Source organism: Rhopalosiphum maidis, chromosome 1 (genome assembly GCF_003676215.2).
Source record: "Rhopalosiphum maidis isolate BTI-1 chromosome 1, ASM367621v3, whole genome shotgun sequence".
Lineage (NCBI taxonomy): Eukaryota > Metazoa > Arthropoda > Insecta > Hemiptera > Aphididae > Rhopalosiphum > Rhopalosiphum maidis.
In genome coordinates this window covers 30,560,700-30,573,367 of record NC_040877.1, presented here as the reverse complement: position 1 = coordinate 30,573,367, position 12,668 = coordinate 30,560,700, and the positions used below count along the sequence as shown (strand labels likewise).

At 28.2% G+C, this 12,668-nt stretch overlaps 1 pseudogene; it reads left to right on the top strand.

Moving 5' to 3' along the window:
- Positions 1 to 5,166: 5,166 nt before the first annotated feature.
- LOC113550569 lies at positions 5,167 to 12,383 on the top strand (annotated as a pseudogene).
- The last annotated feature ends 285 nt before the right edge of the window (positions 12,384 to 12,668 follow it).

Sequence of the window (12,668 nt, the reverse complement as noted above, 5' to 3'; positions counted from 1 at the left end):
AATGTTCAATTTTTTAGTATTTAAAAGGACGTAAATTTGTTATGATGTTCTACGTTAGTAAGACGGAGCAACACATGCAGATACGATGCTCTTTTAATGAAATATCATTCTTAAGTGAACACTTTACCAGTACGTGTTGTCTTCGTCTTACAAACGTACAATATGACAAATTTTATTCGATCGGTGAAACCAATGTTGTTCGTTTAGCTTAAATATTAAAGTGAAACCACCTATTATTAAACTTCGAGGTGAACACATTATCTGCGTTCTCTCGATGGTTTTTACGATAGTTCTATGTATATCAATGTATTATGTCGTAACCTTTAGATGCCTCTATATATAATAGTTATATACAACCATTGTAATAATATGATATAATTAAATTAATTTTAAATATTACTAAATGATAAGAAATAATGTAGGTAAGTTCTGATAACTGTCGATTTGAGTACAAACTGCAATGTTCAATACTCCAAATTATATTATGTTATAATGTTTCTCACGATAGAATAGGTTTTATTTTCTAATTTCTTACATTGAATTTAAATTTAACACATTTATTACAGTGACTTAGTCAATGACTAGGTAAATTTAACAACTATAATACAAGATAAACTCCCACGTTTTGTTATTATACCTTTTACTAACTTAAATAAACAATTGTTTTTATATTTATTATAATTTAAACAAAATTAGGTAAATACTGATTTTTTATATAGTTGAGTATCAGCGAACTCGGTTTAGGTGAATCGAATGTAGGAAAACTGGAAAATCACCATATTATCAATAGTATGTTATTTCTGGAAAATTATTACTAGTACGACCTATTCGGAAAAAAGCCCATGTGCGCTACTATCGAGCAGCATGTAATTTTAATTCCAAAAAACTGCAAGTATATTAGGTTAAGTATAAACGTTTAGAATATGATCACCCAATAGTTGACTTATTTTAAATAACGGACGAAATGTGTGGGTTATTTTAAATAATAAAACGCTTATTCAAGAGTCCCGACAGCTGACAGACCTTCGCTGGTATACTTTATGAACGGATTTAACATAGCTATTATCTTAAATTCGTACTGAAGTTTGTTTTACCGTGTCTAGTAAATTTTGTGACGTATGTTTTTTTTTATTCATTTATATTTGGTAGTATAACAGTATTAAAATGTTGTTAATACGGCGTCCTGTATAGTATTTTTTATTTTCACCACTGTTTAAGAATAATGTGTTATCAACGTTGTTTAAAAAGTACATATTATTATAAGTTAGGTATAGGTTATAAAATTATATTGTATGCACCAAATTCATAACTACAATTGCTATTGATTGCTTTAACCTGCATATGCATGATTTGAGTAGTAACAATAAGAAAAAAAAACCCAACTTGTTCCGATTACCTAAATAATATACTGTCATTTGCATAATATCATCGTGTACAAACGAAATCGTGTATAATAATTGATTATTGTATTTTTATATTACTATTTAATTTGACTTATTTATTTAATAGTTCTATAAGTGCACGACACAGAGAAAACAAACCTACCACAATATTGTAGTTAATTAGACTATCCAGGCTGCTGTGGCAAGTAATAAATTCATTATAAAAATTACATATCGCCATATACTATATATTATATTATTTAGGATATGGTCATTAATATATACTTATGATTTTTTTTTAAATTTAATAGTCATAAAAAGTTGATTGAGAGAACTAAAAAAATATCTTTTGTCCCATGTTGCCCCACGATTGAACATAAGAATTTATTAATTTAATAACTTAAACATTATATACAAAGAAACACTTTAAAAAAAAAATTTTTTTTATAAAAATGAATGGAAAATTTTAAAAGTACTAAGATAAAAATAGCTCCTTTGTCGTTTTATTCAACTTTAGTACAACAAAGACTTAACTGTCCACTTACTTCGTACTTTACACTGAATCCATCCACCAACCGATAATGAACCCTTCTTCGTCCCAAGCCAAGCATGTACCCATTCACCGAAACACCTTGATAAAATAAATAGATAACATAAATGCGTTAATTCCGTCTATAAATTATGTTTTTTCTTATTAACTCTATTCACACTTCAAAAACATATTAATGAGATATTTGAATGTAATAAGAAATGTATTTTATAGAAAAGACATGGTCATTATATTTGAATTTTTTTCTAAATTAAATTATTTATTTAAAATTGATTGTAGATACGAATGTACGTGATTGATTATTTTTTTAGTAAACTTCGTGTAATTTCAGGTTACAAACAAATAAATAAATTAAATCTTTAAATTTACACTATGTACTTATTATATAGAGGAAGGTCTCATTAAATAAACAACTGAGTGCACTATTAATACATCGCAAACTAGTGATGTCGGTGTCAAACGATACTATGATCAGCCTAGCTGCTGTGATTTAAAATTTAAGTTATAATTTATATGTTATTTAAATTTCCATATAAATTATAGCTGAAGTACATATTCGATCGCATATTTTAATATTTACATCTATTCAATCGGATATAATATACATATTATTATAATATACTTATGGATTATATAATCACTTTGATCATCTTTTGTGATAGTCTATACACTTATAAAATGAGTTCAGAAAGCTCATATACCTATGAAAACATTCAAACAAACTTTATAACTTAAGTGCACTCACGCTTATATTATACATATTAATTGTTAAAAAAAGTAAATAAAATTGCAATAAATAATACATTTCACTAAAATATTATGTTTTTCATATCGTTATTCGGTAGATTGAAATTATAAGCACTAGAAGTGTTAACATCCACATTTAGAACGTCTAAATAACAAGTGTAAGTTATTAATTAAAATTTATTACATTTTTAAAATCACTCTAGATCGAATAAATTAGGTAGTTACACAAAAATAATGGGCAAATTGGACTATTGTTGATTTTTAAAATATTTATAAAAATTCAAATCAAAGCACCAAAAATGTAAGCAATTATTTGTGTGCTGTGTCTGTAATATTTAAGTTGAAATTAATTTATTAGTCATAACTAGAGCGCGGATTTCTATGCAATTGCATATTTTTTCCTTTTAATATTTTTGGATTTTTGTCAGTTATCTCCATGAATCATCATTATTTGAAGCTAATGGTAAAATTTCTTTTTGCATATTTCTGCATATTTAAAGGTTATTGTATATTTTTGCATATTTTGGCAAAATTCAAAATGTATTGCATGTTGAAGCGTAAATTTAAAAAAAAAAGTATAAAATAATATTTTGTCAAGTAGAAAAATTAAAACTAAATGTCATAGTTATAAGATAAATAATCGATTACGACGTAAATTTTAAATATGCCCCAATAACTTCGGTTGACGTCGTACGTTCGTTCTCAGTCTTTAAAAATATGTTAGATAAACGACACAGCTTCACAAAATAAAAACTTGATTATTCATTTTAATAACAAATAAAATTTTAAAAATAAATCAAGTTCAGAAAATTCCCTAAATTTTTTTTTATTAAGTATTTAAGTAATTAATTATTATAAGTTTTATTGTAAATTTTAAATAAATAAAAAATTCTTGCATATTTTTTATATAATTTCATAATTTTGACTGCATATTTTTTACGTATTTTCATGATTTTAACTGCATATTATATGGCATATTCCGATACAAGTGCATAAAAATCCGCGCTTTATAACTTATAACTTTATAACTTACAGCTTTCATAACTTATTACTATTATACTGAAAATTAAGACTTATAAAAGTATTCATGTCCGATGTATAAAAATATTAATCCTGGGAATCCATAAAAATATAAGTTTATACATTTATTTATTTCTAATGTTTTTGATTACATAGATCCCATACAATAAAATATAATAATATACTGAGTGTTGGTTAATTATTATTTATTCATTCATTTAGATATACTTATTTAAGTAAATAAATATAAAAATTCATTTTTTTTATCAAATTATTTTATCTTTCATTTTTTATTTCACTATAGTGACTGATTAAAATTACAATAAGAGAATCTAAAAATCATATACAAATATGAAAATTCAAAAACTACGAGTAAAATAATCATAAAATTGGTTTTATTAATGTTGATACCTAAATTTTTACGTTCATATTAATTTAACACATTTATTCACTTATCATATGTATAATAGGTATATATATATATAATGTATCCTTATTTCCTTAGATATGTATAATTTATTAGCTTATTATTATTTTTATTATTATGAATTATGATACTGCATAAACAATTATGAAATATAATTGCATTTTGGTTATAAATATAAAAAATTTATATATTAATTAATTAATTTAAATTATTAAAATTATTTTTTATACCAATAAATGATACATTATTTAAAAATGTTAATTTGAATTGCTCTTAATAGTAGTTGTCACTGATATACTTGTAAATTGTAACTATTTAATTGATTACTGATGTAAGAAAATATACAGGGAGCTTTAGGATTATATCCCCATAAATTTCAAGTGACGAAAATTGTATTCAGTTCTGTGTCTTTTATTCTGCCATTAAATTCAAGTCTACGTTTATTAAGATAGCAAAACATAAAATTATCTGAACTAACCTTTTTTTCCAATTTATTTATTAATATTTATTAATTTAATATTTTTTTTTATTACATTCCTAAATTTTAGAATGGTGAGACCTACTTAGTTATCATATTTATTTAAAAAAAATAATAAAAAATACTTCACACACACACAATATATATTAATATTATATACTTATACAATATACATAATATAATATGTATTATATACATTACGAGTTCATACAAGTCAATTTACCTCTAAAATTAATTAAATTTAATACAATATTATTAAGCCAGCACGTTTTCTATTAATAGAAAATATTGTAATTTGGCAATGAAAAACTGTACAATACTTATCGTTTATAATCTATCAAAACAACAATGATATATTATTTTGTTTTTTTAATATAATATAATGTAAAATGTAATGTATTATTTAAAATCATACGCAATTACCTATCTTTAAAAATTGTATATTAAACAAATTTGAGAAATACTTTTTTTTATCTAATCTATTAATGATTATTATTGAACCTGTAAATATAAAAAATAACTAGTAAATCACTACTGATAAATAATATTCTATTAGATTTCTATTTAGTGTATGCTTAGCCATATAACCAAATCCAATATTAACTATATTAATGAAAGGAAAAATATTCTTTACAATTCATCACTTTTATCTTGAAACTCAAGTTGTTTATTTTCACATTCAGCACGCTCAAGTTTTAAGGTAAAATAATTTAATTGTTATATTATAACATTTTAAATCCCTGTTATAACTTTTTAAAATAAATATTTATCAATATTATAACATGATATTAGATTATAAATACACTTTATAGGACGATATAGGCTTAATGTTTATATATATAAAAAAAAAAAAATATTTTGTATTTTAGATATCTTAAGGTTACTGTAAAAACGACTTACGAGGAATTTTGCATTAAATTTTCAATAAGCCTATAATAGTATTGAATTTAAATTTTATACATTTTTAGCTAAGTACAAAATAATTTGTAAATTTTCGTGATTTTTTTCAAAATTTTATCTTCAATATAGTCAGAACATTTCAGACCCTTAAAAAAATAGTTATTTATAGATATTCTTAAATGACTATATGTACAACTTAAAATAAATATTGCTATTCAATTTTTAAAATGCTATGACTGAGCATAACATTTTTAACAATTTAATATAATAAGTGCTTTTAAATAACTTAAAAACTTAAAGGTTTAAAAAACAAATCGTACATGAAAAATGAAAATTTAAATAATCGTAAAATGTTTTAAATGCTTACGATTAATATTTTTTGAATAATAATAAAACAAAAAATATCGTTTGAAAAATCAATTTATAAGTTACATAATACCAGCTACTCATTATATCATAATAAGAATAGAACCTTATTATGTACTTAGTGGAATATATATACTTTTTTTACTCGGTTTACGAATTAATAAAAAACTGAACATTTTTCTACAGTATAAAATGTATGATATTAAACAGTTACTCCGAAACAGGCACCAGTCCCGCAAACGGTGCAAACCCGAACGAGGAATGTCTAACCTAACTAATACACTAGGCATGTGAATCGTTTTTTAGAACATGCATTTCGGAGCAATCCGTTTGGCCATCGTCGGTTTGCTGCTGTGGTTGATCGGCTGCTCGTCGACGATCGCGGCCCACCGGATCTTGGCGTGCGAGCCCAGCCCCGGACAGAGCCATTGGAATGTCATGTCAGCGGTCCTGGAGAGCTTGGTGGCCGCCGGTCACGAGGTGGTGTGCGCGACCATACATCCGGCCACCGTCCGGTTGGCCACGCACCCCAATTACACGCACGTGGACATGTCATCGCTGGCCAGTGGACAACTCCAAACAGCCAGAAACTTGGACTACACGCAAGTGATGAGAATGTTCCGGTCGAACACGTTCATGGTGGGACTGGCCACCACTCGGGCTCGGCGCGTGTGCGAACACATGTCCGACATGCCGGAAATGCACGACTTACTGAACGGCGGCTGTAAGTTCGATGCCGTCATCATGGAGTCGCTGCATTCGGAGTGCATGTCCGCGCTGCCTCACAGGCTGGGCCTGCCCGCCGTCTACGTGGTCCCGTCATCGACGGTCAACTGGATGCCGGTGGCCACGGGCGCCCCCGACCACCCGTCGTACCTGGGCAATTTGCTTGCCGACCGGCCGACACCCGTGACGTTCAGCCACCGGCTGGTCAACGCACTGCTGTACGCGCACACCACACTGGTCCGGTGGTACAACGACGCGGGCCGCGACCAGCGGTGGCCGGAGCACCGGAACACCATGGTATTCGTTAACACGCACCACTCGGTAGAACCTGGCCGACCGATGGGTCCCAACGTCCTGGAAATTGGTGGCATACACCTGAACCGGCCACTTGAATCGCTTCCCAGAGTAGGTGTCTCTTCGCCCGTCCGTCACCTCAGCCGTTGAGTCGTTCGCTTTTAACCGTGTCATATCGGGTACGCTGTCACGTTTATGGAAAAAGAAATATTTCATTTTGTCCAAATTATATAATTTATATTCTAAGTTGGTTGTCGGGTGAAATTCGGAAAAATTGGAGGGGTGTAGTGTGAAATTAGCCCTCAAGGTAAATTCTAGCCATATAGCCTTAAATGATGAATTTACAGATTTCTAAAATCTACTTCAATTTACTTGTAAAATATGAGTTCTACTCCAGAATAAAAAATTTGTCGATTTTAACTATTTATTTCTGCAGGCCTATAATATTCATTATAGTTTTGTATTAATCTGTGCTTTTCAAGTTATGTTCCTTTTTATATTTTAATCTATTAACATTTATAATATTATTCAGAATAACATACATAACTACATATTACATCGGATGCTTAGATTCGCGAATTCAGCTTAATTACTTAGGCCATGTCCTACACATTTAGATTGTCTTCCATTGTTAATACTATTTATTTTTATTTTTGTACCTACCAATACTTAGCTATCCTATATATTATTATGTATTAATTAATTTCTTATAATATGTAATTTGTTTCATATCATAACTTAAACGATATTAAAAAATATCCATCTTAAACTGCTATTTGGTGTAAATAAACTAATAATAATAATCACAAATGTGTCTTTTTAGACCATTGAAATTACATATTTCATTTATATTAGATAATTGTTTTGTGTTATAATATTGCGTCACGTCGACCATAGTATTTTGTGTCTACACTATTATATTTTATATACGAGTAAGTGGTACTGCTATAATATTTACACCACGGTAACTGTATGCCTGTATTGCATTTAATGATTTAACATAGTAAATATTGGTCATATTTTTTACTAAAAAGCATCTAGCCAGGTCCATAAGATAACCATATAAATTATATTAAAATCCTCAACCATTAGCTTTTTTCAAAGACAGCTTCATAATACTATTGTAAAACTACTTCCAATAGTTTGAAAGTTATATTTTAAGTGTTTTTGTTAATTATTTTGATTTATATTGTGTTTTTGGAGGATTTAGCGGATGTGATGAACAAGAGTAATGAATTCGGCGTAATCGTATTTACTTTTGGTTCTTTGGTGGCCATGGATACGTTACCCGATGATGTATTAAGGGCGTTTAAAATCGTATTTAGTCAACTTCCTCAAACGGTTCTTTGGAAGTACGAGAACGATCACATGCCAGACAAACCAGAAAATGTGATGTTATGTAAATGGTTACCACAACGTGCTATATTACGTGAGTCAATTGAATATATTTAGAGTTATTCATATTCGTTATGTTAATTAAAATTAATTGTTAATTATATTTATAACTGAACTTGTATATTAGGTGGTCATCCAAAATCCAATTTATATCGTTTCAATTATTCAAATCATTACAGTATTACTCAATGAAATAATATTCCAGTAAACTATAATTTGTATATAGTAACATGGTAGAAATACCAGAATTTTATTTATATAATTTAACAATACTGGTTTGAATATCAAATAAAATTAAAAATTTTAGTTAGGTATGCATAATACATAAATATGTAAAGTCGTGAAAATTAAAAAAAAAGTATATAAATATATTATATAAAAAATTATTAACTGAAACATTTCATTAAAGGTTCATTTGATTTTAGTATATTAATGATGGATTTTTAATTCCGTTTTGAATGTCGAATTTTTAGAGCATCCAAATGTGAAACTGTTCATAAGTCATGGCGGGATGAGTGGAATGTATGAAGTTGTAGACGCGGGAGTTCCAGTACTTGGTATACCGTTATTTTACGATCAGCCGAGAAACATTCAAAACCTAGTAGACCTCGGTATGGCTTTGTCTATGCAAATCAATAACCTGACTCAAAAAACACTATCTGAAGCCATAAACCGATTAATCAATGATCAAAGGTACTATAAATATTAACTAGATTAATTTTATCAGTGGTATCAGTTATAAATATTAACCTAAATCATAAGTTATTCAATAAATGAAAAATGGTATGCTATAATGGTATGAGTTAATTAGGTAAGTGTTTATAATATTTAGGTATTTTTAATGCATTGGAGTATGTGATACATAATTATCTTGCATATAATTCTTAAATTATATTTATATTATAGTATTATTATTTTTTAATATAAAATTATAGGTAATTAAAGTTATTAAATTTATCTAAGAGATGTTTATACATGCTATTTAGTATTTACATTTATTAAATCCTATTTTGATAACAGATAAAAATGTACATCAATAAATATGCTATAATAGTTATAATAATTGATAATAAGGACAAAGAATTTGTGATATTAAAACTACTTATTCGGTCACAGAAATAAAATATGATTTTTTTTTTTAAAGAATAAATCTTATCTTATCAGTGTTTGTTTTTATAAGTACGATCGCCCTTGAGTGATTAGTTCTTTTTAATAATTTTTAAATATTAAAAATAATAATTTATCGTTATTATTAATAGTGAATATTATAACATTTTTTTTTTTTTAATAATTTTCATTATTTAATGTAACAATTTTAAAATACAACAATAAGTGGATAAGTGGATAAAACAATTATTTAGCCTACTTAGTAATATTTAATAAATATATAATAACATTAATAACCTACATTTTTAAATAATACATGGGTTTCGTTATCCACGGTGGTATGTATCCACATCGTGTATGATGCCGTGGGTAAATTCTATTAAAATTAACTCCATTCGTGTCAAAGCGTTAAATATGTAATATTAAAGGAGTAAATATCATGGTATAAGCTTCTACTAAGTATAAAATGAATTAGTTTTAGTACATGCACTGAGAATAACGTATGCTATATTATAGTGGTTGATGGCTTTGCAATAGAAGCACGTCATTGAAGCACACTAGTATGGTACCTATAGTATCAATGTTGACATATTTTGTTATACTTGTTTACCTATATAGTTTAATTTTTCATCAATATGGAAATAACGTTACACCACATAAAGTGTTATTTTGCTTATGTTTTCAATAGTTATTATAATAAATATTACGGATTATAAATCGTAATAGTCTAAAATGAGAATTTCAAAAAAAATTATATTTAACTGAAAGCCGCTGGTATAAAATATAGACGTAGTATTTTGTTTTAGAATAGTTCGGTACTTACATATAACTATCTAGTATCTATTAGTTATTACTTTATTAGTAACTATTAACATATAATGGTAAACAAGCATAAAATCGGTGCGTATGGAAAATTAGTTTTTGTATTACATCGGGGAGGCGTGAATATATAGCCCTCCACAATGTTCCAAATAGATTCATATTATATATCATCAGTTTTTGTATCATAATAATTAATAATACAGGCGCAAAACAATATTGAACGCATGCGTTTTAAATTCTATGGGTGCGATGTCGTTGTCCTTACACCCTTCAAATTTGGTATTCGGCCATATGTTTCGGAGACCCTATGCGTATCATAGACGGTAAACATAACCAAACCAAAAACACTGTGGAGGTATAAAAATTCAATCTCCACACAATAAATGATAACCGAATAATATTGGCACAACGTCTAACAAGAATTTTGTATTTGGATTAAATTGATTAAAGTATTACTGTACTACTACAGCGACTACAAAACAGAAAGTTAGGACTAGAGTGACATGTTTTAATAATATAGTAATAAATAATAATATCAATTATTATAATTTACTCAAAAAAAAAAATATATATATATATGTATAATATATTATATATTTCAGTTATGTAATGTATTATTATATAATCTTAAAAAAAAGAAGGAGAGAATTCTGACTCGAAAATGTCGTGTTCTGTGGTATATAATTAAAATTGCTTATAATGTGTTTAAAGCAATACAATAATATACCTACATGTGTATATTGGGTAATCAAATGTAATTTTTCAGCCACCGCAAACTACAAAACGTGCTTGAGGTAAAAATAATTGTGCATCTGGTCTTATTATAATATATTATAATTTTTGTTATAATATGACATATTTTTGAATTTACTTATTTTATATTTTAGTTTCGGGGGAAAGAAAATTCACGGATACTAATATGTTAAAAATATATAGTTATGTAAAATAAATAGTTTAATTGAAAACTGATTTGGAGGGCTATCGTCTATCGTTTATATATTTGTAAGGAAGTGGGAATAAATAATGCGGAGTTCCTGTGACCAAGTCTAAATCCACCTATTACGAGTGGACTGCAGTCTGTAGATTAACTATTTCTTTTCATCCCTACAGAGTGTACACCTATGTCCTATGTCACACTATTATACATTACAAAAATGTATACCTACGTCTTACACCATATACGCCTACCATTTGGCATTTTAACATAATATATATATATATTTTGTTATGTTTATTGTTATATTATTATGTCACTTACGTGTGTGTTGTTTTTTTTTCAGTTTTTCGGAAAACGCCAAACGGGTGTCGTCCCTGTTTCGAGACCGCCCCATGACGCCTTCCGAATCTGTCGTCTACTGGGTCGAGTATTTGATTCGACACGCTGCAGAAGTCAGCATCCGGCCTTTGTCGGCCGACGCGTCGTGGACTAGCCACTTCATGTTGGACATGTGTGCTGCACTGGCGACGGCATTTCTAACATTATGGTTCATGACGCGCGCCGTCATATACACGTGGTGCTTTACAAATTCATTCCGTCCACTGTGAAATGATGCACAAGTACGTTTATGCAGTGGCGAGGCAAAGAGACTAATTGATTGGAAGTTGTGGTATCGAGTTGTTCCTGGGATTTTTAAGAGGTTGCGGGTGAGTGGATAAGAATTTTGTAATAACTAGTGAGTATTATATTATTTACTACGACAAGTAAATAAAAATACGAGTTTAATATATTTATCGAATTTCGGGTAGTATAGCCCTCGAAAAATGTCAAATTCACCACGCCACTACGTGTACGAAACATAAGTTTTGTGTGTAGGCATGCATATAAGATTAATGTGATTTCAAAGTTCACGATAAATGTAAATGTACTAAATAATTTCATTTTGATACCAATAATGTAAATTTGTAGTACTTACGTCTGATAGTGGCGGGATGGTCTATAGTTATTGTTATAGTGAACACGTGTTATAAATTATATATAGGTGATAAATTATTTACTAATAAATAATAAATGTTAAATACTTATAAATAAAAATGTAATATAATAAAATACCGAATCACACTAATAAGATTAACGCGAATTGTGTTTAAAAAAATATCATCTCTAACATGTAAATAATTACATAAATGTATAAATTACGTGTATTACAATATTAAAACAAACCCTATTCTGTGAATACGCCTTAGTTCTTACACCAATCACTTTAATAAATATCTCATAACTTATGAGTCATAAGTAAGTATTGTACTAACCAGTGGGAAGTAGCCACTGTCCACCGCGACGTCTGACAGGTGTTTACGTTACATGAATATCGGTACACATAGTCTGTAAGTATATATGATATATTATATGATACACATATATCGTTAACAAAATTACCGAGAAAATTCATCGTCGACAACAGTGGCTAGGTAAACGGGATGATTGCACCGCCAACTAAAATTGTAGAAAAAAAA